The sequence below is a fragment of the Pongo pygmaeus genome, chromosome 5 (genome assembly GCF_028885625.2).
Source record: "Pongo pygmaeus isolate AG05252 chromosome 5, NHGRI_mPonPyg2-v2.0_pri, whole genome shotgun sequence".
Taxonomy (NCBI): domain Eukaryota; kingdom Metazoa; phylum Chordata; class Mammalia; order Primates; family Hominidae; genus Pongo; species Pongo pygmaeus.
The window spans coordinates 142,920,566-142,948,145 of NC_072378.2; the positions used below are offsets into that span (position 1 = coordinate 142,920,566).

A 27,580-nucleotide genomic window follows, 5' to 3' on the forward strand; every position below is an offset into this window, starting at 1 on the left:
TCCAGTGAATGCCCAGGGCCAGAGACATTGCAGTCATTGTGAGAAAGAGGAAAGGGATGCACACCCAAGTTAACGTCTCTGCTCACCTCAAGCTTGGCCTGAGAGATGCAGCTGGCACTGTTCCCTATTAAAGAGAAGCAAACCCCCAATGGGCATAGGTTTCTGTCACACTCTTCTGACCAGGCATCTCTAATTGCTTAGTGTGGGTGAGAATGGGGATTCCCCAGAGCAGTATCCCAATAAGGCACTGTCCCAACCATTCTCCCATCATTGATCCAACATTTGTGAAATGTTATTGGATAATTGCAACATTACTAAGATGCAAAGACTTTGGAGCACATGTTTCTGCCTCAGGGTTAAACAACAGGTTTGGGAAGGGTTATAGGTCAATAACCAATATGGTTGGGTTCTGTGTCTTCACCCAAATCTCACCTCTAATTGTAATTCCCATGTGTCAAGGGAGGGACTTGGCAGTAGGTGATTGGATCATGGGGCAGTTTCCCTCACGCTATTCTCATGATGGAATTCATAGTTTCATAAGTGTGAGGCTCTTCCGCTTCACTCTTCTTATCACAGCCTCTCCCATCATAGGCCTGGAGGCCAAGGAGGCAAAAATGGTTATGTGGGCTAGGTCCAGGGCCCTGCTGCTCTATGCAAACTCGGAACTTGGTGCCCTGTATCCCAGCCTCTCCAGCTCGAAGCATTGCTAACAGGGGAAAACATACAGCTCAAGTTATTACTTCAGAGAGTGCAAGCCCCAAACCTTGATGGGTTCTACATGGTGTTGGGCCTGTGGATGTGCAGAAGACAAGAGTTGAACTTTGGGAGTCTCTGCCTAGATTTCAGAGGATGTATGGAAATGCCTGGATGTCCAGGCAGAATTCTGCTACAGGGGTGGAGCTGCCTAAGGCTGTGGGAGCCCACCCCTTGCATCGGTCTGCCCAAGATATGAGACGTGGAGTAAAAAGAGATTTTGGAGCTTTAAGATTTAATAAATGTCCCATTGGGTTTTGGACATGCGTAAGGCCTGTGGCCCCTTTGTTGTGGTCAATTTCTCTCACTTGGAACAGGAACATTTACCCAATGCCTGTACTCCTATTGTATCTTGGAAGTAACTAGTTTGTTTTTTATTTTACAGCCTCATAGGCAGAAGGCACTTGCCTCATCTCAGATGAGACTTTGGACTTGGACTTCTAAGTTAATGCTGGAATGACTTAAACCTTTGGGGGACTGTTGGGAAAGCATAATTGGTATTGAAATGTGAAAAGGACATGAGATTTGGGAGAGGCCAGGGATTGAATAATATGTCTTGGCTCTGTATCCCCACCCAAATCTCATCTCAAATTGTAACTCCCATGTGTCGAGGGAGGGAACTGGTGGGGAGGTGATTGCATCATGGGAGCAGTTTCCCCCATGCTCTTCTTGTAATAGAATTATCATGCGATCTGGTTGTTTGATAAATGTGTGGCTCTTCCCCTTTGCTCTTCTCTGTCTCCTGTCATCTTGTGAAGAGGTGCCTGCTCCCCTGTCGCCTTCCGCCATGATTGTAAGTTTCCTGAGGCCTCCCCAGCCATGCAGAACTATGAGTCAGTTAAACCTCCTTTCTTTATAAATTACTCAGTCTCAGAGAGCAAGTTTATGGCAGTGTGAAGACAGGCTAATACAATGACTCACCTATAATCCACATAAGAAATTGAGCAAAGGGCACACCTGTATTTTAAGGGTAATATATGGTGGTTCCCAGGGGCTGTGAGCATGGAGAAATAAGTGACCTCCCTAAAACAAGGTAGAATTGGGGTGGGTCATCTTAGGACACACCATTTTTTCTCACCACAATCCTGGTTATGAAGTGATGTAACAACCTCAAATTGACTGGCACCTTCAACATCCCAGTGGGGTTATTTTCTATAAGCCTCACTTCCAGCATCTGAAAACATACATTGTCTGGGGCATAGGGAAGGGCAGCAACATGTTTGCCTCTTGCTAGAGCCAGGGCTCACTGAGCATAGAGCATGGCCACACATCTCTGGACTCTAACCCCAGAGCTTATGCTAGATATATAAGCACACTGCTCAGGGAAACAAAAAAAGTGAAACTTAAGCTTTGTGTCTAAATCTGCCTGGGATTTAGACTATAAAGTAATCACTTCTAGAGCTACTTTTTTTGTTTTGTTTTTTGTTTTGTTATGGTTTTTTGTGAGACATTTTTCTGTCATTAAGGCTGAAGTGTAGTGATGCGATCTTGACACTGCAACCTCTGTCTCCCAAATTTAAGTGATTCTCGGGCCTCAGCCTCCTGAGAAGCTGGGATTACTGGCATGTGCCACCACACCCAGCTAATTTTTGTGTTTTTAGTAGAAATGGGGTTTTGCCATGTTGGCCAGGCTGCTCTCTGAAAGATTCTCCCTGGGGCTTGAAAGCTTAAAGGGATGAGTAACTCCTCCCCTCTCAAGTCCAGTTCCAAGGCACAAGGCAACTTGAGCCAGCGGCGTGCATCAGCAAGATAGCAGAAGCAGGAAGAGAGCCAGGTGGAAGACACCTACCTTGGCCGGAAGACACGTACCCCTGAAGAGCAAGAAAGAGGCCATCTGGGTACTATGGAGCAGTCATGTCAGACTAGGACACTTCCTGTTTCCAGGAGACCATAAAACCCCTGCCCCATCCTCATTTGATGCTGACGCCATTTTAGGCCTCAGCCTACCTGTACCCAGGTGCTCATTAAAACAGCATGTTGCTCCACATCACCTCATGTTGTCTGTTGGCATGCTCTCAGGGTTCAAACCGATACAATCTGGTTGCTGAAATCTGGTGCTGAAATCCAGGAGGGGCTTACGTCTGCATTCCCCGTGGACCTACCCCTCCACCCCAGAGAGCAGGCCACAGCAGCCAGACAAAGGAAGCTCCTCAGCCTCCAGTCGCCTCTCTATGCATGCACATTGGTCACTGATCTCACCTACTTGTAAATTTCCCGGGAGCCCAGTTAACAGGGGAGAATCTGCACAGCCTCCCTTGGTTTCTCCTGTCCAAAAATTCAACATTGGCCCAAGAAGGCTCCTGCGTGTGCCAGGCACTCACTGATCATCTGGTCTTAGGGGGACGCCTCTAGGCCATTTGATCCCGTTCTGGGAACAAAAAAGGCAGCAGTGACGATTGCTCCTTTTACCCTCTCCCTCTGGCCGTCCAGGACGGTCTCATTTTTCCCTGTTCTCCCAAGCCTACCCTCCGTTATGGGAAACTCCCGGTCCTCCATTCCAAAAAAGCAGCCCTCTAGGCTGCTTCATAAGAAACTTGCAAACCTTAGTCCTCAGGCAAAATATCCACTCTAAGGGACTTGTCTTTTTTGCAATTCTGTCTGGCCACAGTGGGTCCAAATGCACCACAAATGGAATATTCAACTTTACAATTTTAACTGACTTAAGCAATTATTGCCGATGAGTAGAGAAATGGGGAGAAATTCCTTATGTCCAGGCCTTTTTGCACTCAGATCACAACCCTACCTCTGCAATTCTTGCTCCCCTGTTCAAATCCTTGTCCTCCATTCTCTCCACCCTGATCACCTTTCTCCTCCCAACACTACCTCTTTTTCCTCCTTAGATCCAGCAGACTGCTGTCCACCACCCCCCGCCCCCACCTCTCCCTCTCAACTGTCTTCTTCACCTCCATAAGCCTCCTCTTTATTTTCTCAGCTGCGATCTTCTTAGCCGCCATCTTCCCAGTCAGTTGTATCCACTTCTTTTCCTACACCGTCCCCTCCTCAGGACAATTTTAGTATTGCCTATACCCATTCTCCTCCCCCAGCGCCCTCTCCTGAGGCTTGTAAACCCATCCCCCCATTTTATGCCTCTATCTATCCTCCACTGCCTGTTAACTCAAACCCCCTTCTCCCTTCAAACCCTCAGCGGGAACCACTTCCAGGTTCTTTCTTCTCTCCCACCCGTACTCACCCAGGCGCCATCTTTGGCCCATGCCCCACCCTTACTTCAGCGCCTGTGCTACAGTGCCCCCTTCAGGAAGTAGCAGGAACTGAAAGTATTGTTAGAGTTCATGTTCCCTTCTCTCTCACTGATCTCTCTCAAATTAGCAAAAGACTTGGTTCATTTCCAGAAGACCCTATCTCTTACATTAGGGAGTTTCAGTATCTTACCCAGTCTTATGAGCTAACTTGGCATGACTTTTACATTATCCTCTCTTCCACCCTCACCCCAGAAGATGGGGACGGTATCTGGACCCTAACTCAGGTGCATGCTGATACAATTCATCACCAAGCTCCTGCCCAGCCTGCTGGTGCAGAGGCAGTCCCTAACCAGTATCCTTACTGGGTTTATCAAGATGGGGCCCCTGGATGCCACCATCAAGACCACATGATTATGTGTCTCCTTGCAGGACTCAAAAATGGTGCCCATAAAGCAGTGAACTATGAAAAACTTTCAGAAATCACCCAAGGTCCTGACAAAAACCCAGCCTTTTTCTCTCTCATTTAACCGAAGCCATGAGAAAGTTACCAACCTAGACCCAGCCAGCCCAGAAGGAACCAGTATCTTAAACCTGCAGTTCATCTCCCAATCCACCCTCAATATTCAGTGCAAGCTTCAGAAGCTTGACGACGATCCTCAAACCTCACAACGAGACCTTCTTAATTTAGCCTTCAAAGTCTTTAACAATCATAATGAGGAAAGTAAAAGGCAAAAACAGGCAGAGTTTCAAATGCTTGCCTCTGCCATCAGGGGCCCTGCAGGCCCACGGGGCTGCAGCTTCACACAGAAGCCTCCTAGCAATCCATCTCCACCTGGCACCTGTTTCAAGTGTGGCAATGAAGGCCACTGGTCCAGACAATGCCCAAACCCAGGTAAGCCCACCAGGCCATGCCCCCTCTGAGGAGGACCCCACTGGAAGTCAGACTGTGAGTGGCCCCTGCAAGGACTGCCCCCATCCCTTCCCAAGCTGGCCAAAACCTCCTAATCAGATCTCATTGGCTTTGCCACTGAAGACTGATGGTGCCCTGGAACAGATGCACTGGCAACTACCATCGCTTCATCCGAGCCAAGGGGATCCCTGATGGTGGTAGGTAGGCCAGTATTTTTTTTTTTAATTAATACCGGGGCAACCTACTGTGCTTTACCTAATTTTTCAGGACCCACCTAGACCTCCCAGGTCTCTTTTGTAGGACTTGATGGACAAGTCTCCAAACCCCAAGCCAACCCTCCACTTTTCTTCTCCCTGCACACCTTTTCCTTCACTCACTCTTTCTTAGTCCTGCCTTCATGCCCAACTTCACTGCTAGGCAGAGACATCCTTTCAAAACTCCACACTACTCTCCACTTCCACATTCCCCATAGTACCCAATGCATCTACCCAGTCCCCTCCAGTACTTCCAACTTCCTTCTACTCCTCCAACCTTCCACCCTAAACCATGCAACTTTTCCTTATTCCCCATCTGTAGTTAACCCCACTGTTTAGGATACTTCACACCCTCAGTTGCAGAACACCACACCCCCATCCGCATTATCCTTAAAGAGCCCACCTAGTTCCTGTCACAGAAGCAGTATCCCATCCCCCAAGCAACTCTCATATGCCTAAAGCCTATCATTTCTTGCCTCCTCACCAGTCACCTACTCTGCCCAACAAACTCCCCTTTTAACACACCAGTTCTAACTGTTAAAAAGCCGGATGGAACTTACCGCTTGGTCCAGGACCTCAGGCTCATTAACCAAGCTGTACTCCCAGTATGTCCAGTAGTTCCTAACCCATATACTTTACTTTCCAGAATTCCCTTCAATACCACCCCTTTTTCTGTTCTAAACCTAAAGGATGCTTTTTTTTCACAATTCCTTTACACCCTGATTCCCAAAACCTCTTTGCCTTTATGTAGGAAAACCCCGACACCCAACTTTCACGTCAGCTCACCTGGTGTGTACTACCTCAAGGTTTCAGAGACAGCCCCCACCTTTTTGGACAGATCCCTGCTCACAACCTCTGTACTTTATCCCTAAAACCGTCCGCTGTCCCTCAATGTGTTAATGATCTGCTCCTGTGTAGCCCCTCTCCAAGAGACTGCAACGCCCATACTATCTCTCTCTTTTAAACTTTTTGGCAGAATGGGGGTATCGGGTCTCTCCTAAGAAAGCACAAATATGCACCCCTTCAGTCACCTATCTAGGCCTAGCTCTTACCCCATGAACCCAAGGGCTCACAACCAACCACATATCCCTCCTCCAGTCCTTCCTGCCTCCACAAACTAAGCAAGAAATTATCTCTTTTCCAGGACTAGTGGGATATTTTAGGCTCTGGGTTCCCTCCTTCACTCTACTTGCCAAACCATCATACCAAGCCGCTAAAGACCCTCTCCATGAGCCTTCAAACTGTGCACAGCCTATTACCCAACCTTTCCATCTATTCCAGAAGGCTCTCACCTCAGCTCCTGTCCTCACTCTCCCTGACCTCACCAAACTTTTCTCCCTCTATACTGACAAATGGCGTGGAATTGCACTAGGTGTTCTAACCCAGTCTAAGGGACCCACCCTCCAGGTTGTTGCCTACCTTTCTAAACAGCTTGAAGCCACAGTTCTCGGATGGCCTGCCTGCCTCTGAGCATTGGCGCATTGGCGGTAGCTGCAGTCCTCACCCTTGAAAGCCTAAAACTATCTCTCTATGCCAACCTAACAGTTTATTCAACCCATAACATCAAAGACATGCTAGCTCACCGCAGTTCACTGTCTCATCTCTGCCCTACAGCTCCTCCAATTGTATGCTCTATTCATAGAAACTTCCCACATCACCATGCTAACCATCTCCCATCTAAACCCGGCCATGCTCTGTCCCTGTCCTTTTTCTCTCCTCCTTACTCCTCAGAAGAAAAGCAGGACTTCTGAGCCCAAAACCTACAAAAGCAAGGACCATGGTATGTCAAGGAAGGGTGCTTCATTCTTCCTCACTCTCAATCTATCATCTAAAGCCTCCACAACTCTTTCCATGTCGGGTACAAACCTCTCTTGCAACTTCTCCACCCTATCCTCACTTGTCCTCACCTTTCCAGCCTTGTTCGAGAGATTACCCAGTCCTGCTCTATCTGCCACTCAGTATCGCTCCAGGGTTCCCTCTGACTGCCGCCTTTTCCTACCCACCAAGCCCAGGGCCAGGTACTAAGGCAAGATTGGCAAGTAGACTTCACTCACATGCCGCCCGATAAACAGCTCCACTATCTTCTAGTCTTTGTCTGTACTTTTTCCGCGTGGGCAGAAGCATTCCCAACAACTTCAGAAGGTGCAAATGTCACACAGACTCTCATGATGCATATAATTCCTCGTTTCGGACTCCCAACATCCATCCAGTCCGACAACGAGCCCACCTTCATCAGCCAAATTACCCAAGGTGTCTCTATATCCTTAGGTACAAAATGGGTTCTCCACACACCCTACAGGCCTCAATCTTCAGGTAAAGTTGAAAAAATTAACTCTGTCCTTAAAGCCCAACTCACCAAGCTGGCTCTGGAAACCCAGCAGTCTTGGACAAAAAAATCTCCCTTTCCCCCTCATGAGACTCCACGCGACACCAAAAGAACCCTCTTTTTATAGTCTCTTTGAAATCTTGTATGGCTGAACTTTTGTTTTAGGGCCTCCATCCTTACCAGACTCTGAGCCACTTGCGAATTACCTCCACTCCTTAATCCAGACACAGTCTTTCATTCATGAAGCAGCAGATGAGGCCATGCCTCTCCCTGTCGACACCTCCTTGTCCTCTCAACATAACTGTCTTGCAGGCACAGATGTGTTTATCTGCCAACCCAACCCTCACCAGTAGCTACAACCAAAGTGGACAGGCCCCTATACTGTGATACTCAGCATGCCAAGTGCAGTGAGAGTCCAAGGTGCAAGGACTCCCCCACTGGGTCCATCGCACCAGGGTCAAGCTCACCCCCAAGGCTACTCCTTCCTCCAAAACATTAACAGCAGGCAACACCCTCAGAGTCCCTGTATATAATAACCTAAACAAAGAAAAATGATCCTTAAAGGTAGGAGGAAGCCAAAGATGGCAAGAGGATGAATGGCCTCCGCAACAGATCATTGAATATTATGGTCCTGCCACTTGGGCTGAGGATGGTTTATGGGGTTATTGCACTCCCATATATATGCTAAATAGAATAATTAGACTACAGGTGGTTCTAGAGCTAATCACTAACCAAACCGCCTCAGCCCTAGAAATGCCCGCACAACACCAAAACCAAATGCATGCAGCAATTTATCAAAACAGGCTAGCACTACCCTGCTTATTAGCAGAAGAAGGTGCAGTGTGTGGTAAGTTTAATATCTCTAATTGCTGTCTTAACATAGACGATAATGGAAAAGCAGTTCTAGAAATCGCTTCAAACATCAGAAAAGTAGCCCATGTACAGTCCAAACCTAGAAGGGATGGGACCCAACAAATCTTCTAAGAAGGTGGTTCTCTAATTTAGGAGGATTTAAAACACTGGTAAGGACAGTAATCTTCATCACGGGGCTCCTCCTGTTTCTCCCATTGTTATCCCACTGATAATAAAAGCCATTAAAATTCTTGTTGAAACTACAGTTAACTGCCAGACAATCCAGACGATGCTCCTGCTACAATGACAAGATTGATACCAACCCGTCTCTCAAGAATACACCCAAAATTAAGGTTTTTTTTTTCCAAGATGCCCATGCCACCCCCTATTCACGACTGAAGTAATTATTGAGAAAGTAGCCCCTTTTCCCTTTCTTCTATAACCAATAGACAGGAATGGAAAGATACTCCCCGCGGCCTGAAAGCTTAAAGGGATGAGTAACTCCTCCCTTCTCAGGCTCAGTCCCAAGGTGCAAGGCTACTTGAGCCAGCAGCATGAGTCAGCAAGATAGCAGAAGCAGGAAGAGAGCCGCTGGGAAGACACCTACCCTGGCTGGAAGACACGTACACCTGAAGATCGAGAAAGAAGTCATCTGAGTACTACGTAGCAGTCGTGTCAGACTGAGACACTTCCTGTTTCCAGGAGACCATAAAACCCCTGTCCCATTCTCATTTGGTGCTGATACCATTTTAGGCCTCAGCCTGTCTGCACCCAGGCGCTTATTAAAACAGCCCCGTGTTGTCTGTTGGTGCGCTCTGGGGGTTTGAACCGATACAAGAACCTTACAGTCTCAAACTCCTGGCTTCAAGTGATCTGTCGCCTTCACCTCCAAAAGTGCTGGGATTATAGGTATGAGCCACCACACCCAACCTAGAGCTATTTTTGAGTTCATCCAGCCTTATAATCACTTCAACAGGTGTCTAGGGAGATCTCCCTTTACTCCTTTTCTTGCATTAATTTCTAGATTGTAGAACATTTTTCTCATATATATACAGTAGCTGATGGGGAATTTCTGAAGCTTCAAGATATACTCTTCTCACACCATGTTTTTTATTTTAAAAGAACATACTTACTCAAGTGTTATTTATTAAAAATACTTTATTGAAATCTTCTATTTGCTTTATAGGACTTTGTACATATTTTCTCAGGGAGAGAGTTCTCCAGTGTTCTTCAGTGCCCCTAAGAGACATATCTATGGGTAAATGTAGAAGAATCTGTGATAACTGTCATGCTGCCTTGTTTGAGGGTCATCTGTAAGACAGGGTGCTGAGAGAAGAGTACTACACATGCACACACACCACACACACAAACACATACACAGGGTGATTTAAGGATAATACAGCCTTTTAGTACGTAATCCCACTTCTAAATTCGAAGCATGTGGTTAAGTTCTGATTTTTAAACAATAGCCAATTTGTATGCTTGTTGTGAGCAAAACTGGTTTGACTTAACTTGACTTTTCCTGGCTGAAAACTTCTCGGTTGCTGCCATCAATGGAAAACAGATTAAGAGACAAATTTCAAATGAACGCTTGATGCCCTTTCTTGAAAGGAGGAAAACAGAAGGACAATGCTCTGCTGGAGATGGTTTCTGTGAGGCTTGCTGTCAGCACCACAGTCCTTATCCTTCTGCATTTATTTAATTAGCACTGGAAATGCGCTGGGTTGTGAAAATGTGATCAAGGCCACCCCACGAAAGTTTCAGGGTCACATCATTTACTGGAACACATTTACAATTTTTTGCACGTAAATTACCTACATGCCTTTAGATTAAATGCACCTTCCAAAAAAAAATTCCACATCATTATTGAATTGCAATTTCATACACTTAGCCTGAAATTTCCATTCTGTCAGGATCACTCATGTTCCCCACAGTTTCAAAAGACTAAAATCATTTTACTGTAACTATATTTTTTTCAGTACTAGGCCAAGGATAAATGTGGTTACATTGATTTCTCACAAGTGAACCTTAAACCACTGATTTGAAATGAGAAAACCACTGTTTGAAATCATTTTCAATCTGAGGTATGTTTAATTGGCTTTAAAGAAACTTTGCCAGCTAATTTGGAAAAAACGAAAAACAAAACAAAGAAACCTCTTGATCTCACTCTTGTTTTCAATCCCCTAGAAGATTGAAAGAACCTCTTTCTTCACTGTTTTCAGCTTTTTCACCTCCTGAAAGCTACCGACTTCCTGTTGGGCTCCTTTCTGAGGTGTCCTATCAATTTTGGCCCAGAGTTGGTCATGTCTAATCCATAATTAGAATGGGCTAGGTGCAGTGGCTTATCTCTGTAATCCCAGGACTTTGGGAGGCAGAGGTGTAAGGACCCCTTGAGTCCAGAGGTTTCAGACCCACCTGAGCAACATGGCAAAATCCTGTGTCTACAAAAAAATACAAAAGTTAGCTGGGCATGGTGGGGTGCACCCGTGGTCCTAGTTGCTCCTGAGGCTGAGGTAGAAGGACCGCTTGAGCCTGGAAGGTCAAAGCTGAAATGAGCCATTATTGTACCACTGCACTCCAGATTGGGCTACAGAGTGAGAACCTCTTTCAAAAAAAAAAAGAAAATTATAAGAAAAGAAAAGATTGAAGTATGGTCCCAACCTGAACTCGAGATTGGTGGTAATGCTGATTTTTCAGGTTCTGAGTGTGTTATTAACAGCAGATCTCTTCTTCCAACAGCCTTCAGGTTACGGCGTAATGATCAGATATTCATCACTCGGATATAACCAATATTGGTCCACAAAAAGATGACTGCTTTAACCCACTCACAATCATCCTCTGCTCCAGGCCCTTTCTGTTGGCCTCTCAGATCCATGCTCCTCAAGAGCACTGGGTGCCCCAAGGGACCTGCCTCCATGTCTGCATCAAAGGCTCCCTTGTCATCTGGCTTCTGTTGGTTCAGCCACAGGAGGCACTGGCAGGAAGTCAGGGTGAGAAAGAAGAGTAAGTTCAGGTCATATTTGCATGATTCCATCACTGTGGGTCATCCCTAGGGTGGCTTGAGTTTTTTCTTTTCTTTCTTGTTTGTTTGTTAACTGAAGGCTGCAGCTACGGCCACGCAAACCTCAGTAACAACTACTATATCTTCTTTAGTTAACTTTTCTCCTATCCCCTTTGCCCCTTAGGTCTAAGTTTAGTGAGATCATGCCAGGATGCTTCATAACATTTTGCTTTTTATTAATCCTACTAATTCCTTTATAAAACTAAATTTAATTGCCTCTTTGAGTGAACTGTGTCCAACTGTGACAAGCTCTGCTACGTTACCATAGCTTAAGGGCTGTTCCTTTACTTATTATACCTTCTCAGAATATAGAAGAAAGGAGATCCCACTCAATGAAAACTAAACTAATTAGTCACTTACAGATAGAGAACATGAAAGTAATCCACTCAGGTATAAGAAGAAGGTAGGCCAACCATCTGGTATTCCATTTAACCGATCTGGGGTCCACCAGGCTAGGGGCTACAGTTCCTTTAATGCTACTTCCTAATTTTCTCTTAGCCCTAGGCATTGAGAATAAAGTGTATTTGTCTATCTGCATTAGCATTCCTTTGAAGAAAATTAAAAGATCAATTATTAATTTAAGGAGGGTGCACATCATTGAATTTGAAGTTACAAATTTGAACCAGTAGAACTGTTCTGAGTGACAAACTGATATATGCAGGGAATATTAAACACTTTAAGTTCTGCTTTGAAAGATGATCAAACAATGACAGAATAGGTCAGAGGCAGATTGTTTCAATCTGATCTGCAGATGAAAGCAAAGTGGAAGCAGGGGACCAAAAATTAATATTGATGTTTCAGAATCAGAAAATACGGGTTTAGGTTCCACTCTTAATGGTTACGCGACTTTGAGCAAATTAGTTTTAGAGACACATTAGAAGGTTGGTTTCTATGATACAAGGCTGCTGGCTTATATTCTGCTAGGGATTTGCCTCTCTTTCTTCAAAGACTTGTTTCTTAATCATTGAGTTCCTTACTCTACATCATAGCTACTAAAACACGTTTTGATCTCTGTAATTTAAAATATTTACATAGATAATATATTTTTCATTATTTTTAGAATTGATTTTGGCTAAATTTCAAGTGTTTAAATTATCTCTTGAATGAACAGGAATCATCTCCAAAATATAGCCCCAAACCCACCTAGGCATAATGACAAACATAAATTTATAAATTCAGCATTTTTTATTTTAAAGATACATAGACCTAATAATTCAGTATTGATATTTAATCTAATGTATCCTTTTCACCAGGTGACATGTCCTCTAGTCTTTGGATTTCTGATATTATATTTTCCTCACATGAATATATTGAAAGGAACTTTTTAAGAGAAGGCTAAACCTAAACCCTCTTTGCTACTCATTCCCTTACTGTTTTTCAAACTTCTCCTTGATTTCTTCTACATTTCCTCATTGCACTCTTGACAAAATTCTGAGAAGCTCTGAAATTCTTTGTAATGGCCTGGCTCAGGTCATTGGTTGCCTTCATTAATGACAGTTCATTCCAACTGTGGACCCTCAGTGGGGACTCTGGCAACCTGTCCCTGCCTACTGGCTCTTTTCTTGGTATTACTGACATGCTCCAGGAAAGATTTCAGGAATGACACTTTCTATTTGATACTATTTCCATTCTCACTGAATTGAGATTTGTAGATCACATAGTAGAAAACTGTTGCTGGCTTGCTGAGGTAACATTGAAAATGTTTGTTTTATTTATTTTTAATATTGACATACAAGGTAGAGCTCGTAAGTCAGCCAATTATTTTAATATGGGTATATTCATTTACAAACAAACAAATAAATATGTAGAAATACATGTGTTAGTGACCAGTTTAAATAGCTCATGACATTTATCACTCAAGTAGTGTTTACAACTTACTCTGTAAAAACAACCCAGCGTGCACAGAGATCCTGTCACATGCAGGAATAGCAGGTCAAGAATCAAGAATGGTCACTCTTTGGTACTCAGCATGCCTCCTGAACACTTCTGCTTAGGTTTTCTGACATTGCCCTAACTCTGTGTAACCAAGACCAATCCATTTTTCACAATACCATTCCTCTCCCCAATTTGCCTTATTCTCATACAAATCTTCATTGTCCTCATTATCCAAGAGGTGTTGCCTCTTTCATCTTTCTACCTTTTATTCATATATCTAATCAATTACTGGTCCCTACATTCTTATTGATGAAAAGTTCTTCAAAATAGCTACCATATTATTGCTGATAAAGGCTACAATATAAGAAGACTGTTTCATTTTTAAGAGGCAATCAGCTAGCGTGCCATTCTGAAAACTGTCAAGAACAGCATTCCAGAACCTTTTAAAAATAAATATTAGCTGCCAGGATAATAATACGTATGTGACATATTGATAAAATAAAATAATTTAAAATGAATATTAAGGTTTTGTATCTCCTTATATATTGTGAAGAACTGTATTTTTGACCATGGCTTTTTTTAAGTCATTCTGCAACCTCACATCACTTCTTTCTGCTCCTTTGTGAGGTCAGCTCACTTTACGGTCCATACTACCAGGGACATATAGGAAAAGGGAACAAGGGGAGAAAGCATGGTTTTAATATTCATTGCTTTGTGGTTCTACGTAGCTAAACAGTAACTCTAACCTGTCATTACCCTTACTACCCCTGCCGCTAGAGAACTTGAAAAATGTCAGAGGATAAGTTAAACATGATTCCTTTGTGCCTATGCAAGCCAACCCCTTATTAACCTCTTTTATAAAAAGACTTATTCCAATTGTATCTATATCCCAAGTTTCATATCAATCAAAAGGAATTCTAGGAGGAAAAATTTCTCAAGGCTTTTATTAAAGAAAAAATTACTGAAGAACCTCCTCATTGTCTCATAAATCTGTAATTAGAATAACCTCTCCACTGTCCCCAGCTCCTGAGTTCAGATTCTCCAGACTCCATTCTTCATATTCTTCATAATCATTTGCAACACATAATGCCTATGCCTTAGCTTCTGAAGTTCAATGCCTCATGGTTGGTGGTTAAGTCCCTGCATTACTGGGACTCACTCTACTTGTTTAAACCTGTTTCCATCACTTCCTGCCATATGCTTGTCAGCCAATCCCCCAATGTCCCTCTCCCTTAAAACAAAAACATATCTCTGCATTTTAATTTTGCCTCTATTTGATTGTTCTCTCTCTCTACACACTCTCCATTCTTTCCTTTTCTGTTTAAATCCTTCTAGTCCTCAAGGATCATTCCTTCACAGTCCAGTGAAGAACTGAGATAGCCTTGTGTGCCTCATGCCTAGGCAGACCAACTTCCAATGACCAGCCAATCTCCTTCACTTCTTCTCATATTTCCCTGCACTCCTTCTGTCTCCTGCTTTTATTTTTTCTAATACTTCCTTGTACTTGGTTGCTTATTGACAGCGCCATGTGAGTTAGCACCTAACTTAGCACGCTTATATTTTTCCAGAATTAATAATGTATGTGTGCTAGTCTTCTCTCCTCAAGCAGACTGTAATCAGAGACTGTGAGGAAGATTATTTTTTAATGTATATCTACGTGTGAAATTAAACTTATTTTAACATATGTTGTGCATAAAACTACCTCTGGTCTTTTTAAAAAGATACTAAGTGATTAAATTATTCACCTCATAACAAACCTGAAGATTTTCAAGCCTCACATCATCAAAAAGGCACAGGGTGCATAAAACTGTCAGAATTTTGGAGAAGGGAGGTCGCATACAAGAGCAAGAAGCTTAGAGCGGGGAGGGTGGTCCACGAAAAGAAACCAGAACTTTAGAGTAACAGTTTTGATCTAGAAGGAGGACGTACTAGGTTATTCCAGGAAGAGGCAACAGACTACTTTGAAATAAAAGAAATAAGCAAAACAGTGAAATAGTAGATACTTGAGCTCAAATCAATATTTGTAATTTTCATGGGGACTTTAATCATTTAGAACAGAAGATTGAAAAAATTAAAAGAAGATTGAATAGCCAGTGGCAAAGAGGGAATTAGGTCAAAGGTACATTACATTTCTTACAAAAAGACAATATATGGCAGGCCCAGCTTGGGGTGTGTGTGTGTGTGTTGTGGGTGAGTGGCCTGGAGGTGAAAGCCCAGCGGTGGGAAATGAAAAGAATTAAAGGTAGAGAGGCAGACAAGTACTAAGAAGTGTAATGGCAGGTGAGAGGTAGCAGACAGGTAGGCTGAGAGGCAACTTGGAGAAGGTTTGGTGGCACATTCTAGGTACCTATTTATGTAAGTGGACATAGGCAAAATATAGTCTCTTGAGAGACTGGAAGCAGAAAGTGGGAATCTAGTTCCACAGAAATTCAGGTATAAGAATGAAAGCAGGTGTCTGCCTACTCTTTTTTGGAATACAAGGTCAAGTTTGGTGCTGTAACTGGAGGATTGATCACCAACCACTGGTTAAAGGCCGTTATCATGCCCAGACCAGGAGAAATGGTAAACCTTTTTAGTCTCCATAATCATGTGAGCCAATACTTGATTATGAAATGGCTCAGTGTATAATAAATACTTTTTCCCCCAGAGTCAACTGTAGAGATACAGATACAGTTGACCCTTGAACCCCCCGGGGGTTATAATGGGGTATCAATCCCTTGCACAGTTTAAAATCGGTATATAACTTCTGACTCCCCAAAAACTTAACTACTAATAGCGTACTGTTGACTGGAAGCCTTTCTAATAACATAAACAGTCAATTAACACATAAATAGAATAGAATTCATGAATGCCTAATATTTCTTAATTTTTAAAATATTTCTGGGCTACATCGTTTATCTGTGAGTTTTTTCAATCTTTTGCAAACCTTAAAAAAATTCCAATATATTTATTTTTAAAAATCTACAGACCCATAAGGTTCAAACCCATGTTATTCAAGGATTAACTGTTTACAACTAAATTGGTTCTGTTTCTCTGGAAACCCTGCCTAATACATCTTCTGTGCTGTACTTTTCTTTTTAAAAGATAGCACCACTTGCCCTGGAGTTGTGGTCAGGGAAAGGGCAGGATTCAGAAGAAACATTATCTAACAGGCTTGGATTCAGCCCTCAGTATTCTGGCAAAGTCACAGAGGCCATTCTTGATGCTATTTCTGAAACCAGCTCCTCTCTACAACCAGCTTGAGCACATGGCAGGTGCTCCATAAACAATTAATGGGGGTTAGACCATTCCATACGAATGTTAAAGAAGTTCTCATTTGCAAACTTTACTTGCAGGAGCCTGTTCACTGAATAAAAGATTTTTGCCTTGGTGGCAAGAATGTAAATGTCACCATTTTCTTTTAGGAGGTACTCATTTCACTTTAAATCAGCATGTATTATTCATTTCACTTTAATTCTGTGGTGCCGACCCTAGAATTGCGTATCCCTACACTGCTGCTGACTTCCAAGTGTCTTCTAGGAATAAGGGCCAGTCTGAAGCTTCAAATAACATAACGCCTCACATCTCTCTATTTCCCACTGATTACGTGAGGTCACTTCATAAGCCTGCCAGAAACCCAGCTCCCCACCGGCAGAAGAGATACATCTGCTAGCACAGCTCTGAGCTGAGAATATGTTTCATCCCTGAAAATATGTGCTTAAATATTTAATAAAAGCATAAACTTGAAGAACTTATGGCAGCTGTAGGGAGAGAAGCTGAATAGAAGGCAAAAACAATCTTCATTTGAGGAGATTAAGAGAGTTAAAGAAATGTGTATGGTATTATACAGCTCTATGGTAAACAAACACTCCAGGCAAAAATGAAGAAAAAAAGACACACAGAGTGCTTGCCCATGCAAAGAAGAAAACACAGTATAGAATATTCTAGAAGTTCAAGTTTGAAGCAAAATCCAAGTTACGTCAGCACTAACCACTGTCTATATAGCCTTCCATACAAATCAGCCCTGCTCCTCAGGAAGACAGATGGCTCAGTATACAACACTTACATAACCACAACCTGAGCTGAGAGGGACCTGCCACAAGCAAAGAAACAAGGCTGCCTCAGAGAAAAGATAAATTGTGCTCTTTTTAAAACCCACTGGAACTGCTGCTCCCCTTGGCAACCCAGGATACAGCAGGGGGCATCAGCATCTTCCAACACACAGGCAACCAGCTGTACAACCTTGGCAGAGCAGCTGGTAACCACAGCCAGGCGGCTGTGTGTCATTAGCTCAAGCCTCCAAACCCCAGGGTGGCTCCCTGGTCCCCTAGGCTGTCGCAGGCGTGGCAAGAGCTGCCTTCTGAAGGCTCAGGATTCTGCATTCCTGCGCTGTCTTGGGGCGGGAGCATTAGTCAGCCCTCCTGAGCACAGACAGTACCAGACTTGCCCATCCGTGGCTTATAAATAAATGATCCAGGAATGACACAGAAGGTCACTCCTGCCAGGCTAAAGGTAGCACTCACATTCTGTTTCCAGGAAAGTCCGAATGAAATAACAGAGCATTGAGAGGATCTGTGGATGCTCAAAGCCAGGGAAAATCTGTGGAAATCAAGAGCAGTTTAGAGGATTAACCTCAATTGCCTCTTAAAGCAAGCAACTCATGAATAAGTCATTCACTTTTGTGGGATTCGTTGCGATCAGCTTGTCTTCTGCATACTTGAGATCTTGTTCAGTGAGAAAATCCATGTTATGACTGGGGTTAAAGGGGATATATTTTAAAGTGCAGTATTTTAGGAAATAGGACTGATCTGGGGTGAGGCAAAATAATGTCCTAAGCTATGTAAACCAAAAATAAAATTCTAAGGCCCCCAACCAACTGAACAGACCCTTTCATGGCCAAGGGGATCCCAAAGAGACCTGAAAAACTAGTTCAGGCCAAGACAGCAAGGGCGATTGGATAGACACTCCTGCCTTGTTACGTCCTCCTCCCTTAGGAGTTTAGGCACAATTGACCAGCATTAATATAAAATAAAGATCATAGACTGACAAAACAGACACTTTGCAGCAATAAGATACAAAATTCTAACCTGACTCTGATATAGTGTCACATGATAGATAGCAGTCCCTGAGGGAAATCAAAGTATTTTACTCCAAAATGCATTTTTTGACATATTTTGAAATGGCTCTCCTTTCCCCTACTAGGTCTTTTCTGGAGAGTGTCACACCTTTTAAGGTCAGATAAAAGACATTTAAGACATTTACAATTTATTCTCTCTGAAGGCTGCTACCTGGAGGTTTCAGCTACATGATAAGAACCTTGCCTTCCATAACCCTCTTATCCTAGCTCAAGCATTTCTTTATGCTGACTTCAACTCTTCAGGCATAGCTTAACTCATTCAGCCAATTGCCAGTCAGAAAATCTTTGAATCCACCTATGGAAGCCTCCCTGCAACACCCTCAACCCTGCTTTGGGCTGAACCAATGTATACCTTACATGTATTGATTTATATCTTTGCCTGTAACTTCTGTCTCCCTAAAATGTATAAAACCAAGCTGCACCCCGACCACGTTAGGAACATGTTCTCAGGGCCTCCTGAGGCTGTGTCATAGGCCATGGTCCTTGACTTTGTAAAATAAACCTCTAAATTAATTAAGTGCTGGCTCAGATACTTTTTGATTTATAGACAAATAAGAAACTATCGAATATTCCTTTTTCCAAAATAATTCCAAAGGCCAACCTACACAAATGACAGCAGACAGGCCTTTGGACTTCATTTCTGCATTCTGAGCCTCCTGCTCCCCAGGTTCAGATTTTAGGCTTGCTATGTGAGTCTTATGATTTATGATTTGGTGGTGTTCTCAGTTACATTAACGTTTATAGTTTGGATGGGAACCTACTCACCACACATAAGAATGTTTCTCCAAGAAACACTTTCCAAGTTCTCCACAAGTGACTTAATAAAATAAACTTTTAGAAAGCAATGTTTGTAAATTGGTAGCAGCTTATATCTAATATATTAGACCAGCTTATTTTCCATAATGAATTAAATTACATAGTATCAAACTAAATTTTCCCCCAAATTTCATACTCTACATTATCTATCACTCATTTATTTGCTAGTTTATTGGGTTCTTGCAAGATGTTATGGATTTAGACATGCACAAGACTTGGACCCAGCTTTTAAGGATTTTGTACTCTGAAAAAGCAACAGCCGTACAACTAAGGAAGGGCGGGGATTAAAGGAAGAACAAGATGCTTCCTTGAGAAGGAGGATTCTGGGGAAGCATAGCAAGAAACCTTGAAGAGGAAGTGGCTCCAGACTCCTATCTTGAAGGATGAGAACATTATATCCTATGGTCAGAATGTTTGTGTTCTTTTGAAATCCCTGTGTTAAAATTCTACCCCCGCAAGACGATGATATTAAAAGGTGGGGCCTTTAGAAAAAGATTAAGACATGAAGATAGAGCCATTATGAATGTGATTAGTGCCTTTGTGAAAAGAGGCTGAGGGAGTTTATTTGCCTCTTTCATGAGGACACAGAGAGAAGTTGCAACCCAAAAGAGGACCCTCACCAGAACCCAACCATGCTGGCACCCTGATCTTGGGCTTCCCAGCCTCTAAAGCTGTGAGAAATACATTTCTGTTGTTTATAAGCCACCCAGTTCATGGTATTTTGTTACAGTAGCCACAGTTGACTGAAGACATTAAACTTCTTCTGAGGAACATCCTTGTATGATACTCTCTTATAGGGTGGGGCTTGAGTCTACTGTTAATGTTTACCATTTAAAAAACATTCAAAAAAGTTACTAAGAGCTGCTATAATCTGAAAAAACCGTGGACAACACTATCTATCTACCTCCCCTACAAGTCTCTTCCCATGCCACCATGTCCAGTGAACCATTTGATTTACTTTTTGAATTTGATTGGGATTTATCTTATTGGAGGTACCCAAGCAGAAAGAGTCCTATCAAATTTCTGGTTACTCTGAAAACAGTGGGCCCACGGCTTTAGAGGCATCTAGTAGTAACAAAACCTTGACATGTTTTGTGACAGATTTCCCACTTCCCTGTAATATCTATATGTCTTCAGGATTAACTGAGCTGCTATACCTCACAAAAAACAGTCAACAATGGAATTTAACATTTGTTGAATATTTAAATGCAATAATTAATTTAGGGAATATTTCAAATATCATATAGGCAATAGAATTTTGTCAGCAGGTACACTTGTGGTCCATCAATATAATTTCAATTAGTGCTTCTCAACTGGCAGGCAAATGTGCAATGCTGTGCCATTAATGGGCCATAGGAGTACTTTCCTTGGCCCTTGTAGCAGCCATGTGGGACCCTGAGTTCCTGGTCCAGTGGCAGTGGCATCTTTATCCATTTATCCAAATACCATAAAATATTATTATATTCTAAGTTTGCATGATTTGAAAATGTTTGAGAAGTCTTAGTTTGTACTAGAAGCTCGTTAATGAGCCTGACCAATCTGTCTTTGACCTCTCATTGTGCTGGACATAGGGTAAGATGCAGACACACCCCCATGACCCAAAATAGCTCTCAGAAACACTGAGCTGAGCTTTATAATCACTCATTCCAACCATATGCGAAGAGTGCTTCAAATTCTGTTTGATGATGATGGCGGTGAAGTCTAGCCTTCACTCTGAGATTCATACTCATCTGGAGAGAAGAGAAATTAAATCAGCTGCAGTATACTCTTTACTGTTCCATGTACCTCAAAACCACCCCAGCTGGCTCCATCTCTAAAAGAAGCAATTGAAAAAGAAATCCTATTATGACTAGACAACTTTAGTTTGTTTTGACTCATGAATAATCAAATAAAAGATTTTGAAAAAAATATATCATATAAAGGGGTAGTGTTGATACAAACCTGAGGCCAATGTAGTGTCAAAACTCCTACTTAGTAATCCAATGGGAAACTCAGTTGTCAAAATCCTCCCAGAAATGATAGTAAATGAGGGACAGTGAAGAAAGGCAGTGGTACTGTTCAGTGTAGACATGTGTTAGCGGTAATGATGGCTCTGTGGCAGCTTCTAGGGCCCTTTTTATAACAGAAAATAGAAGGCTCACTGAACTGTCCACCCAAAAGACCACACTATTGGCATGTCATCACTGTCACCTCCCTCCCTCACACTGGAACTCTGGACAATTGGCATTCATTTTCTACAGAAGCCAAAGACATGAGGAACAATGGGACAGAGGGCACATGGAAGCCACCTCATCTTAGCCATTTTATGCCAGTCTTTACCCCTATATGCTCTTCATTTCAGAATGAGGAGTTGCACTATCAGACAGATCAGAACCAGCAGTTCTCTTCTTCAGCTTGTTTGACAAGACCTGTTATGCCTTTGAAATGAGAGACCACTGACCCAGGATGCAAGAGTCTTCTCAATGGGCCTACAACCAGGAAGACTGGCTCAGCAGCCTGACAGCACATTGCCTGGAGGCACATGTGATGTTAACAACCGGATGAACCCATGTTTTCAAAAAGATAAGATTTGTACATTATGAAGTCCCAGACAATTAGGGAGGATATTTTCTCAAGTCTTTAAAGGTAACAACATAGAGGAATTTTTCTGAGGTTGAAGCCTAGATAGCCCATGTCATGAGATAACTGTTGACACTCAAAAGCAATTTCTCAGGAAGTGCTCATGATTATTTTTTCTAACACTCATGTACACGTTGGAACAGAATAGAAAGAAAAACTCTATGTTGGGTGGCCACAAGAGTGATACAAGACTCATGAGACAAATCAAAGTTTTAAAAATAATGCTTTGCTTTACATTAATCCTGTTGATAATGCAATATAGAATGTATATATATAAGATGTATATACTCAATCTACATATATATCACATATATGATATATGTGCACACACATATACTTGACATATATACACATTATATGTACATATATACATTGTGATGGTTAATTTTATGTGCCACATTTACTGGGCTAAGGAATGCCCATATAGTGGGTAAAACATTATTCCTAGGAACCCAGAAATAAATCCACATATTTATAGGCAACTTATTTTTGACAGAAGTGCCAAGAACATTCATTGGGAGAAGGACAGTCTCTTCAATAAATGGTACTGGGGAAACTAGAGATCCATATATAGGAGAATGAATCTAACCCCCTATCTCTCACTATAAACAAAAATCAACTCAAAATGGATTAAAGGCTTAAATGTAAGACCTGAAACTATGAAACTAACAAAAGAAAACACCAGGGAAATGATTCAGGACATTGTTCTGGGCAAAGATTATATGGAAAAGACCTCAACAGAATAGGCAACTAAAGCAAATACAGGCAAATGGGATGATATGAAACTAAAACCTTTCTCACAACAAAGGAAACAATCAACACAATGGAGAGACAACCATCAGAATGGGAGAAAATATTTGCAAACTCTTCATCTGATAAGAGATTAATAACCAGAATATGCATGGAACTCAAACAACTCACCAGCAAAAAAAAAACAACAACAAATAATCCCAACAAAAAGTAAAGAAAGGACTTGGATAGACATTTCTCAAAAGAAGATATACAAATGGCCAGCAGGTGTATGAAAAAATGCTCAACACCATTCATTATCAGGGAAATGCAAATCACAACCACAGCAAGATGTCACCTCGTCTCATTTAGAAAGACTATTATTAAAAAAGACAAAGGTAAATGTTGGCAAGGATGTGGAGAAAAGGGAGTGCTTATACACTGTTAATGTGAGTGTAAATTGGTGCAATCATTATGGAAAATAGGAAGTGGTTCCTCAAAGAACTAGTAATAAAACTACTACATGATCCAGCAATCCCACTATGGAGTATATATCCAAAGTGAAGGAAATCAGTATGTCAAAGACATAGTTACACTCCCATGTTTATTGAAGTGTGTTCACAATAGCCAAGATATGGAATCAGCCTCAATGTCCATCAACAGATGAATGCAAAAATAAAATGTGATATATACAAATACTATATCTGTATTTGTATATATAAAAAAGAACAAAATGCTGTCATTTATGACATCGTGGATGAACCTGGAAGACACTACATTAAGTGAAATAAGCCAGGCACAGAAAGACAAATACTGCATGTTCTCACTCAGGTGGAATCTTAAAAATCATCTCATAGAGAGTCGAAAAGTGCTTACTAGAGACTGGAAAGGATGTTGAAGTAGGAAGAGGATATCCAGAAGTTGCTTAATGGATACAAAATTACAGCTAGATAGGAAGAATAAGTTCAAGAGTTCTATAGTACTGTAGGATGACTACAATTAAAATAAATTTATTGTATATTTGCAAGTAGCAAGAAGAGCAGATTACAAATGTTCCCAACACAATGAAATGATAAATGTTTGAGGTGATTGGACATGCTAATTACTCTGATTTGATCATTATATGTTGCATACATGTACTGAAATAGAACACTGTATCCCATAAATATGTACAACTATTTTGTGTCAATTTAAAATATTAATAAAAGCAAAAAACAAAAATCACTGGGTGTGTCTGTGAAGGTGTTTCCAGAAGAGATTAGCATTTGAATCAGCAGAATGAGTGAAGAAGATTGCCCTCACCAATGCAGCTGGCCGTCGTCTAATGCTTGAGGGCCTGAGCAGAACATAAAGGCAGAGGATGGCAAATTCACTCTCTCTGTCTGAGCTAGGGCAGAAATCTCCTCCTGTCCTTGGATATTGGCTCCCCCAGTTCTCAAGCACTCAAACTCATATTGGGAGTTGCACCATCTGCATCCCCGGTTTTCAGGCCTTTGGACTCAGGCTAAAATTTCACCACTGGCTTTCCTGGTTTTCAGCTTTGCGGATGGCAGATTATGGGACTTCTTAGCCTCCATAATTGTGTAAGCCAATTCCTTAAAATCTCTCTCTTTCATTCTCTCTCTCTCTCCTATTGGTCTGTTTCTCTGAAGAACCCTAATTAATAGATCCATAGATACGTATATCTTACACACACAGATGTGTGTGTGGTCATTTCATCCACAGGAGGAATGGAGTCATAGGAATAAGCTCCTTCACTTCTGTACATACATACGTACACGCGTGTACATATGTATAATAATGTACCCATTCACATGTGGTTCATTCATCCCTAAAACATGAGAAGGGGCTTCTTCTGGAAAGATAGCAAACTTAAAATAATGCAAAAAAAGAAAAAATAAATTAAATTACATCAATACCTCAAAGAAATGCTAAAATAGAAATTTACTCAAACCAGAGAAAAATTGTATTAGTGAATTAGAAATGAGTTGTTATTTGACTTCTTGAAGACAAGAATTGATTTTAAATTAATTTGCATAGCCTACTAGACATTAGATACAAGGCTTGCCCAGACCATTTTTACATGTGAGGTTCTTGAGAACAAGCAGAGAATTATGTTACATCAACTGGATGCTAAAAGTAGAAAAACTCAACAGCTCTGAATTCCTCTCACCCAATTTGCAGTAACCATAGGGAGGCAGCATCATGTTACAGGGAACAGAGCCTAAACTGGGGAATCTGAAAGACATGGATTTAAATTATGGTTTCATTATTTACTAGCTGGATATATTATTTATTTTGAGGCTCAACTAATCTGTATAATTCACAGACAATTATCTCACAGTTTTTGTAAACAGAAGATAGCATTTGACATTCTTAACATATATTTTAAACACTCAGCAAATATTTATTCCTATTCTTTCACCCCTCAATTATGGTGATGCATTGATCTTTGTCCAAGTGTCCAAAATAGCGTATGGAAAGTCCACAGAACAGTATTAAGCAGTATACTAGATACTTTCACAATTATAGTGACCTACTTCATACTTCCTTCAGTCTTGTATGACGTATCCCATTTTATAGATGAGTAAGACCAGACTCTGAAGGGCCATATTCAAGAGCTGGACCAGTGTAACCACAAAGCTCTTCTCCCATGCATCTAGTTACCCTCACTCTCTGTTGAGGCAGCATTTGTTCTATCGGCAGGGGTGTCTGCTCTCTTAGGCAGAAGTATCACAATCCACGCTGTAAAGAGTCCTCCCAGGCTCTGCCCAGGCTAAGAATTCATGTAGGCATCCATGCAACAGATACTTATTTATTGAGCATTTCCTGTATGCCAGGCACTGTCATAAATACTGGAAAACTGAATCCCCTGAAGATATTTAAATATACCTGTAGGTTGGGGCCTAAATCTTTAGTTTTCTCCTTTCTACTGCTGTTTCCCCAGAGTATAATGATAACTTTGCTGATAACCATGACCAAACATCACTGTATCCCATGTGACTCTAATGTCCCTGAGTCTTTGTGGATGCCATGTAAAAACAAAATGACTTATTTCATATACCCTTTGAGAACTACAACTTAGACTGCAAAAAAGAGGTTACCCTTTTCTTTTTTTTAATTATACTTTAAGTTCTAGGGTACATGTGAACAATGTGCAGGTTTGTTACATATGTATACATGTGCCATGTTGGTATGCTGCACCCATTAACTCGTCATTTACATTAGGTATATCTCCTAATGCTATCCCTCCCCCCTACCCCCACACAACTACAGGCCCAAGTGTGTGATGTTCCCCTTCCTGTGTCCAAGTATTCTCATTGTTCAATTCCCACCTATGAGTGAGAACATGCGGTGTTTGGATTTTTGTCCTTGCGATAGTTTGCTGAGAATGATGGTTTCCAGCTTCATCCATGTCCCTACAAAAGACATGAACTCATCCTTTTTTATGGCTGCATAGTATTCCACGGTGTATATGTGCCACATTTTCTTAAACCAGTCTATCACTGATGGATATTTGGGTTGGTTCCAAGTCTTTGCTATTGTGAATAGTGCCGCAATAAATATATGTGTGTATGTGTCTTTATAGCAGCATGCTTTATAATCCTTTGGGTATATACCCAGTAATGGGATGGCTGGGTCAAATGGTATTTCTAGTTCTAGACCCTTGAGGAATCGCCACACTGTCTTCCACAATGGTTGAACTAGTTTATGTTCCCACCAACAGTGTAAAACTGTTCCTATTTCTCCACATCCTCTCTAGCACCTGTTGTTTCCTGACTTTTTAATGATTGCCATGCTGACTGGTGTAAGATGGTATCTCATTGTGGTTTTGATTTGCATTTCTCTGATGGTCAGTGATGATAAGCATTTTTTCATGTGTCTTTTGGCTGCATAAATGTCTTCTTTTGAGAAGTGTCTATTCATATCCTTCACCCACTTTTTGATGGGGTTGTTTGTTTTTTTCTTGTAAATTTGTTTGGGTTCTTTGTAGATTCTGGATATTAGTGCTTTGTCAGATGAGTAGATTGCAAAAATTTTCTCCCATTCTGTAGGTTGCCTATTCACTCTGATGGTAGTTTCTTTTGCTGTGCAGAAGCTCTTTAGTTTAATTAGATACCATTTGTCAATTTTGGCTTTTGTTGCCATTACTTTTGGTTTTAGACATGAAGTCCTTGCCCATGAGGTTACCCTTTTCTACAGTCAGGTAAGTGCTGAGTGAAAATTGCTTGGATGATGGGCTTAATGTAAAGTGATGAGTTCAACTTGTAAATGTTTCTCATTGCTGCATGTGCACCATCTCATGCATGAAGAACATGAGAAATGAATGACATCAAACAGGAATAAAATACTGCAAAGTGCCTTATTTTTCACTATCAAGCTGAAACACCAATAGTATGGCAGAGAATTTCAGTAAGCAACTACCAGAGGTGCTCCTCATAACACAAAAAGTCAGCAAAAGTACAGCTCTTGGTATCTTCCTTTGGTATAAGAGTTATCTGTCAGGAGCACTTCTGATACTCTCTTGAAATTCCAAGCTGCTCTCAGAGTCATGGGGGAGGGAGGTTCTTAGGGTTATAATTTTAGAGTAAGCCAAAGCTACTTTGGGAAGCAGCTTCCAGTGTGAAGACTTTTTGGCCAAATAGAACATCCCAAACCTTTTCCACCTTCATAGGAATTGCAGCAGTACCCTAAAGTTCCAGGGTTTCTTATGGCTCATTCAAACCACACTACCTCAAAGCAGCACTCTTCTCTCTTGCTGATGGAAATGAGTTTTCTTGGTGGCTATTCAATCCTGATGAACACTTTGGGCATTGTGGGATAAACTTCTGCCCAGCAACCCAACATGCCCACCAACCTAGAAGTGTATATTGGGGAGCAGGAAGACCATGGGCAATGGAGAGAACCCCTACTATTCACTCAAAACATTCAGTGAGCAGGATTCTTTCATCTCAGGCTAGGAAGCATGCTTCATCAGTTATCTCATCATCCTTTTTACTTTATGGATGCTTAAAGTATTGACCTCTTTGTTCCAAATTCTGTTCCTGAAAGCTCTCCAACATGGTACA

At 41.7% G+C, this 27,580-nt stretch overlaps 1 pseudogene; it reads left to right on the plus strand.

Moving 5' to 3' along the window:
* The first annotated feature begins 488 nt into the window (after window positions 1-488).
* Window positions 489-5,055, plus strand: LOC129039132 (transcription factor NF-E4-like; annotated as a pseudogene).
* Window positions 5,056-27,580: the final 22,525 nt, after the last annotated feature.